At 42.6% G+C, this 8646-nt stretch overlaps 1 long non-coding RNA gene across 1 annotated transcript; it reads right to left on the reverse strand.

Moving 5' to 3' along the window:
• Positions 1–2701: 2701 nt before the first annotated feature.
• Positions 2702–6117, reverse strand: LOC124876194. Its single transcript, XR_007040241.1, has 3 exons — positions 5996–6117; positions 3017–3067; positions 2702–2782 (listed from the first exon to the last, which is right to left on the reverse strand). It is a non-coding gene; the product is annotated as an uncharacterized LOC124876194 (long non-coding RNA).
• Positions 6118–8646: the final 2529 nt, after the last annotated feature.

Raw genomic sequence — 8646 nt, forward strand, 5'->3', positions numbered from 1 at the left:
TGGTTTTTGTGCTTTGCAATTTGGATGAGGAAAACTAAGAATTAAATATTCAAAAGAGTTGTAGCTATTGATTGGTCTGGGACTAGTCAATAAATCAGACTGAAAGATGGTTGCTTCTCCTCCTCCTTGCCCAGTATGTCGAGGAATATGAAAATTTAAATAATTAATAGGAGTTGACTCATTTATAATAACATAATACTCTTGCTGTAGCCAGGTTTCTGTGAGGCAAAATAAATCAATCTGATTGTCACAAAGCAGGTCACTAACTAGCAAAGTCTTTGAAGATAGAGATCTTATGTTCAGTAAGCCACATTTAATTGTTTTATTTTTCTTTTTAGTCTGAGTTGTGTTTATTTTTATTAGATTTTCCTGATTTCCTCCATTCAGATTATTTTTTAATCTATTCCATTTTGGCAGTGGACGAGACACTGTCTTAATAGGGTAATGGGTGGGTAGCAGTACAGAAGCTGCAGAGAGGAGTGTTAAACTACAACCCTGCTTCCTGGTCTGGACCCTGGGTTGTCAGAGTTTTGGAGAACTAATAAATTTGGCCAAATTCCTAGAAAGGAGAGCTGCTCCATCCAAAGTGGGATGGATGCCGTCTCTCCGGATCAGACCAGGTTTTCCCCAAAATGTTTGCCAATTATCAATGTTGCCCACATCGTTTTCTGGACACCACCTAGACAGCCAGCGGTTGAATGACAGCATGCGGCTAAACATGTAGTCACTGGTGAGATCGGGGAGGGGACCAGAGAAAATTACGGAGTCCGACATTGTTTTGGCAAACACCGAAGCAACACTAACTTTGGTGACCTCCGATTGATGTAACCGGGTGTCATTACCGCCAGTGTGAATAACAATCTTACTGTATTTACGCTTATCCTTAGCCAGCAGTTTCAGGTATGATTTGATGTCACCCGTTCTGGCCCCTGGCAGACATTTGACTATGGTCGCTGGTGTCTCTAGTGCCACGTTTCTGACTATGGAGCTGCCAATTACCAGAGTCAGCTCCTCAGAGGGTGTGTCGCTGAGCGGGGAAAATCTGTTAGAAACACAGACAGGTGGTGACCTGTGGGCTGGGATCTTGGACTATGCTTTCTACATACCGTGACCCAGCCGGCCTGAGGCCCCGGCTGCGCGGGCTCTGCTGAAAGACTACTACAGGGAGCTACCCTCGTTGGGTCCGCACTAGCTAAGGGGCCTTGGCTATCTGCTGGTTTTTCAACAGCGCGGAGCCGGGCCTCCAATTCTGACACCCTCGCCTCCAAAGCTGCAAAATTGCTACATTTATTACACGTACCATTATCACTAAAGGAGGCAGAGGAGTAACTGAACATCTGACACAGAGAGCAGGAGAATGGAGGAGACTCAGAGAGAGAAACAGCGGAACGGGTAGCCATGGTGGAGCTAAAGCTGACGCTAAGCTAGCAACCCTTTACCACTACTAGAAAAACTGTGTAAGACACGGAGAGTCCCCAAATGTTAAAAGCAGCAACAGAAAGTATGTGTTTTAAAGTGCTTATGTATTAGAACAAGTAAGAGGTATCACAGTAGAGAGAAATCAGATCGAACGAAAGAGCCTTCACACACCAAACAATCCACCGAGTGCAACAGTGAAAACAGGAAGTGACGAATACGCCTTACCATGCCTGTCCAGCAGAGGCAGTCTAAGCATTAAGCATTTACATTTTCTGCTTATTTTTCTCCTTTCTACCTCTTTCTCATTAATGTGTTCTTCAGCTAATTGTCAGTAATTTTTGCAAATTTTTATTTATTCAAATTTCTTCAGCATATTCTGCTTTGTTCATTCTGCAAAATGCATTCTCACTTATTGTTTTTCTGTTTTTCTTTATTATCAGTGAGAATGCATTCATGCGGGAAAGCCTCTGAGAACCCGATATTTAGCCAGACATGGTGATGCTTTTGAAAGGTTTACTGAAAGTTTGTTATAATGATAATCAGGAAATTCAGGCAGGCAGACTGGTAGGGAGCTTGAACAGGCAGGTGACAATAGAACCAGCTGGGAACAAGCTGAACAGGCAGGTAGCAGTCTTGGAGGGGCAGATGAAGGCAGAAACCGCTGGTGACAAGCTGATGTGGGCTTTGAGCTGACGGATAATGGCTGACAGGCTGGTGGCAGGCTTTGAGCAGGCGGATGATGGCAGAACAGACTGATGACTGACTTTAAGCAGACTGGAGGCAGGTTGAACAAACTGGTGACAGGCAGAAACAGTCCAGGACATGACCAGAGTCAGAAGTCGAAAGGGAATCCAGTGAGAACAGGCCGAACACAGATAGGCAGGCGGTGCACATTGAAACTGGAATGATACTCATACTGGCAAGGATGAGACAACCTGGTGAAGACTGGTAGAGAGAGGCAGGTATAAATAGACAGGTACAGCTGTGAGGAATGAGGGTAATGAGGAGACAGGCAGGTGCATCTGCTCACTCTAATTAGCAGTGTTGATCAGAGAGTGGTAAACAGCCAGCCAGCCCTAAAAAAACAATCAAACTGGGAGGATTCATGACAAAAAAAATAGTTCAAACTTAAATTAAGCTTGCTTATGCTTGAAGGCAAGTCCCTTGTTCCTAACAAAATCTCAGATGTTTTGCCAGGTCTGGTCTTTCAAAACTGGATGCTCACACTTTTTGCAGAGGTCACATTCTCCTTTAGTTGCCAAGTGGGATTTCATTACGTGAGTTTTAAAGAGTTTCATCACAGCAGTGACTTTTGCAGTGCTCTACGGTCTCCTTGCATAAGTCATCTTCCTTCTGGTAGTGACTAAAATCAAACAATATGACAAAAGAGAAAGACAAAGTTTTTATGTTGTACTTAAAAAGAATCTAATTAAAATTCAACACATACATCATGTATAGATAATTTCATTATTTTCTAAATAAATGTTTAAGCATAATTTAAATTTTTAATCTGTTCCATTGTTGAGATTTGGATATTTAATGTCAAAATATTTGTAAAATTAACACAATATTGATTTGAAGGTCAGACATTTGTTACCTTTAATGGATGAAGTTTCAGCAGTTTTGCAGGGTTTCACCTCAGGTGAATCTAAAGCAGGGAGACAAGGATGTTGCAATTTATTAATAAGACAATTTTTACCCAAATAGTTGGTCCAGTTAATTGCAGTAAACACAATTATATAAATTTGTTTGCAATTAGTTTACTAATTAAGAAGCCACTTTGTTTTACCCTAAATATGTCAGAATATCCAACAAAACTAGAATACAGATATGTTATAAAACAATTGAAGTCCAACTAGACTATCCAGATCAATTGCCGTTTTTGGTAGAAATCCTATTACCACATGGTAAATAATTTACTGGTAGGTTTAGAAGTGTCATACAAACACTAACAAAACCAAGATTCATTATATGCATGCTCCTGGGTCCATCCATCCATTATCTTCCGCTTATCCAAGCAGGTCACAGGGGCAGCAGCCTAGGCAGAGACCTAGACTTCCCTCTCCCAAGCCACGTGGGCCAGCTAGTCTGGGGGAATCCCAAGACGCTCTTAGGCCAGCTGAGAAACAGTCCTTCCAGCATGTCCTTCTCTGCTCATTTGGGTCTCCTCCCATTAGGGCATACCCGGAACACCTCTACAGGGAGATGCTGGAGCCACATCAACTGGCTCCTCACGACATGGAGGAGCAATGGCTCTACTCTGATGACCAAGCTTCTCATCCTATCTCTAAGGAAGAACCCAGACACCCTGCGTAGAAAACTCATTTTGGCCTCTTGTACCCGCAATCTTGTTCTTCTGGTCACTACTCAAAGCTTGTGACCAAAGATGAGAGTAAGAACATAGAAAGGTTGGTAAATCGAGAACTTCGGCTTTTAGCTCAGCTCTCATTTCAACGCGACAGACTGGTAAGGCGCTCGCATCATTGCAGATGCACCCAATCCACCTATTGATCTCCTGCTCCATTTTTCCCTCATTTGGTAACAAGACCCTGAAATACTTTAACTCCTGTGCGAAAGCTGGAGATCATGATCTGATAAAGCCAGCTGGACCGCATCATCTGCAAAAAGCAGAGATCTGATACTGAGGCCATCAAGACGGATCCCCTCAACACCTTGTCTGTGCATATAAATTCTGCCCATAAAAGTTATGAACAGAATTGGTGACAGGGCAGCCTTGGCGGAGTGCCACTCTTACCAAAAACAAGTCTGACTTACTGCCAGGAATGCAGACCAAGTTCCGGAAGAGCACTGTTACTCCATACACCCATAGTACCGTCCACAAGTCTCCCTGAGGAACACAGTCAAATGCCTTCACCAAGTTCACAACACACATGTAGACTGGTTGGGTAAACTCCCATGCATCTTCCAGGACCCTGCTGAGGCTGTAGAGCTAGTCCAGTGTTCAATGGTCAGTGTTCTTCCTGAACCCAAGGTTCGACTATCCGGTGGAATCCCCTTTACAGAACCTCTGAGTATACCTTTCCAGGGAGGCTTAGGAGCGTGATCCCCCTTTAGTCGGAACACATGCTACAGCCCCTTATAAATAGGGGATTCACCACCCTAGTCTCCCAATCCAGAGGAACTACTTCCGATATCCACGCAATGTTGTAAATTCGCGTCAACCAACACAGCCTCACAACATCCAGAGCCTTAAGGAACTCCTGGTGAATCTCCTGCAACTCCCGGCCCTGCCCCCGGGGAGCTTTTAAATAACCTCAGCACAAGAGACTGAAGAGCCCAACCCACTGTAAGATGTAATGGCGTGATTGAGGAGGTCTTCGAAATATTCTGCCCACTGACTCACAATGTCCAAAGTTGAGGTCAGCTGCACAGCATCCCCCCCATAAACAGTGTCGGTGGCGCACTGCCTTTCCCTCCTAAGACGCCGGATGGTGGATCAGAATCGCTTAGAGTTGTACAGAAGTCATTAACCATGGCTTCATCAAACTCCTCCCATATCAGAGTTTTCCCTCAGCGACCACGATGCCGCATTCCGCTTGGACTGCCAGTACCCATCGGCCCCTCTGGCTAAAAATACCCAATAGAACTCTTTTCTGCATGACAGTATCCTTTGTCACAGGTGTCCACTAGCGAGTTTGAGGGTTGCCACCACGACAGGCACCGACCACCCTGCAGCCACAGCTCCAGTCAGCTGCCTTGAAAATGGAGTAAAGGATCATGGCCCACTTTCACTCAATATCCCCTGCCTCCTGTTTTGTTTGAAGCTTGGGCGGAGGTGGGAGTTGAAACTTCGTCTCAGAGGGGACTCTGCCAGACTTTCTCAGCAGACCCTCAAAATACATTTGGGCCTGCCAGGTATGACCTGCATCCTCCTCCACCATCAGAGCCAACTCACTATCACGTACTGGTCAGTTGACAGCTTCGCCTCTCTCTTTACCTGAGTGTCCAAAACATGGAGCCACAGATCAGATGAGATGGCAACAAAGTCGATCATTGAACTACGGCCTGACGTGTCCTAGTGCCAAGAGCATATATGGTCACTCTTTGGCTTGAACATGGTGTTTGTTATGGACAATCCATGATGAGCACATAATTCCAATAACAAAACACCACACGGGTTCAGATTGGAAAGGGGATCTGTTAGATAAATGTACATACATTATTCAGTTTTCATTCTACATTACTTATTTACTATCTAGATGTGCTGTTTATATTACTGATTGAGAATGGTTGTTATCTCCTTATGCATAGAGGAATATGATGTTGCAACATGAGCACAGGATGTGAGAACAGTCTGTTTTCACATAAAGATAAACTCCCTCAGCAGTTGAAACCTCATGTAACTAGGGCGTTCCTTATCCAATAAAAGCATGAAGAGCGGAGACTGTCTTCAGAGTGTGTTTGGAGGATTGTAACTGAGACAGTCTCCGGGACACTCTCCTTGCAAGTTAAAACAAACTAACTTCTCTGTGTCTTTCTTTGTGCAGATGTTGTAATGAGTGTTGGGGTTTAAACCTAATATTTAAATGGTCCTTCGAGCCGGATTCCAAGATACCTGACGATCCCAGCGGGTGAGAGAGATCCAGGTAAAACTCCGTGGCCACGGTAAAAAGACCTTTTCCGGGACTGGTTCTCCCTGGCAAGCTGGGATCCAAGGGTTGACGGAACTCCAAAAACTCTTCTTTTTACCAAGTTGTCAGAAATTCTGTTAACATCACAGGTAATTGGGTCATTTTAAGTTATTTGCACATTACATAAAGTAATCATCTTAATTTTTGATTGTGCATCTACAGTGCGGTGGAAAGTATTCAGTGTCTTGGTTTTGTTTTCATTGCTGTAAAAACAATCATGGCCCATGTAAATTTGTTTTGTTTACAAAGAAATATTAAAAAAACATTGTGTCAATGTTATATTACTTTTGTACAGAGTAATACCAATTGAATAAAAATATTAAATGAAAAATAAGTGCTTGCATGCTCTGTAGACATTTGATTTGACCTTGACATTGAAGAGGTTTATTTGTGGGGAAAAAGCCAATTTATGACGACCATGATCAATTTATGACAATAAAACCATAGTCCAATCAAAGGGGTGAATTCTTTTTATAGAAATAGATGTGATAACTTTTTTTTCTTAATAACCAATTTTGTAATCTCATAAAAAAAACGTACACAGAAATTTGTTCTTTCAGATGCTTCTTGACAAAGTCACATGGCCAGTTATGCACACTGATGATGACGAGGACTGTGATGCCAAGTCCATGTGCCACGTCACAGGTTTTCCGAGAACATTCATTGAAACAGGTGTGGCATGTTCAAATTGAATACTGCATCGTTAATAAATGAATCTACACTATGAAGCTGATATTCAAATAAAAACTGGATATTTGTTTACCTAACATATAGGCCTCTATCATTCTGTCACCATTCTTCATCAGATACTCTGGCTCAGCTGCCGATATGGCTGGGAGATGCTTCCTTCAGAACTCAAGGTGGAGATTTCTGGGGGGATTTTTCCTACCTCAGCAATGTGCTTTGAGACACTGAAGCTCCCAGCTTGTATAAAAACTATGACGACTTTAAGGAAGTACTTACCTCTGTCATACAGTTCACACTTTGGACTTGTTTCAGTATTCAATGCCAGATGCATCTGATGGTATGTCCAGCAGGCCCGCCAGTTTGAAGTTCAGTGTTAAGGCTTGCGAAATAGGACCCCATAATGCAGACGAGCAGGCAACGTGATGGTAAGTGAAAAAGGATTTACTGACAAAAAACAAAAACTCACTCACAGGAGGAGGCAGGAACAAAACAACAAATGGGCAGACGAGACAGGCATGGCATAATCCGAAAACAAGACCTGAACATAAAAAATGTTTCCGCCCCAAATGACAGATGACCAGGTGAAACAAGAAAACAGATTAACTTGGTGCAGGTAATCCGAATAAACTTAATTGACAGAAGAACAAAACGTGGCTGGAGCAAAACAGAGACTCTTGAACACAAACTAACAGAAACTAGAAAAACATGAAACAAAAGCATAACCAGATCCAAAAAACAAACTTAACTAAACATGAACAAGACGACAAAACTAAAGCATGACCAGGAAAACAACAAACAGAAGCATGATTCAAAAACTGTGAGAACATATAAGAAAAAAACAGAAATCAAACAACCCCAAATCATAACATTCAGTTGTGTAATGCTGTTTTAATAAATAAAAAAAACCCACACATTTCAGCCCTTGGAGGCATAATGTCAGTTTGACAAAGTTGTTTTATTAAAAAGTTCTACTTAACAAAATTGCTTAGTTGTTCTTCAGGTGTCATTTAATGAACAGACTTAAACACATTCTCTTACTTTCGATAAAAAAGCAAAGTGTACTTTCAGGTGTACTTTTTCACCTTCAAGCTAAACAAAAAGTCTAGTTTGGATATTAATCCCTTATGATTCTTGACAAAACTTGCACCATTTCCAAGTATGAGTTGATTGCTGCAGCTAAAGAAATGCCTGGAGCAGGCAAAATGGCAACGTCTTCATCTGAGAGCTGACAGGGCAGCTGAATATCACTGCTTTCGGCTCCAGAGATTTCTGGACGATCAAGTTTACCTATGTTTGGTGGATTTCGTTTGGATTTCGTTTCCAAGGATTAAGCTGGCAGCTTCCCGTTATTCTCCAACTCCAGAACCAGGGCAGAAGCATACCCTGTCCACCCTCCAACGCAAGCCCCTGAACAAAGAACTATTCCTAAACTCACCAGTACTCACTCTTCAGCTCAAGCAAAACCATCTGGATTACCCCGCTTCACACACCTGGGTCCGGACTCCCTCTACCCCTGGCAACCTGATGGCATTTGTTTAGTAAGCCATTTTCCTGATTACAGAAATTACCTTGCGTCATTTTTCACAACATATCAGTTCCCTGTTTCACCAGTTCTCTTCCACTTTTTTCATACAGTTGGCGAATTTACCCGTTCATGTCCCTGACTTACTGTTGTAAATAAACATCTTACACTATTCAGTTATTTCCTCTGAGTGTTCCCTGTATGTGGGTCAGATCTATTCCGAAAATGACAACCTTGCTTTGTATCTAGTCCAGAGTTGCCGCAGCGACTGATTCCTTTCAGTTCTAAGACCATGGGAGTTCCAAACATCTTTAAAAGAGTCGAGCTTTTGCTGGATTTGTGGGAAAAAGCTGCACTGTAGAGCAT

Source organism: Girardinichthys multiradiatus, chromosome 11 (assembly GCF_021462225.1).
Source record: "Girardinichthys multiradiatus isolate DD_20200921_A chromosome 11, DD_fGirMul_XY1, whole genome shotgun sequence".
NCBI lineage: Eukaryota > Metazoa > Chordata > Actinopteri > Cyprinodontiformes > Goodeidae > Girardinichthys > Girardinichthys multiradiatus.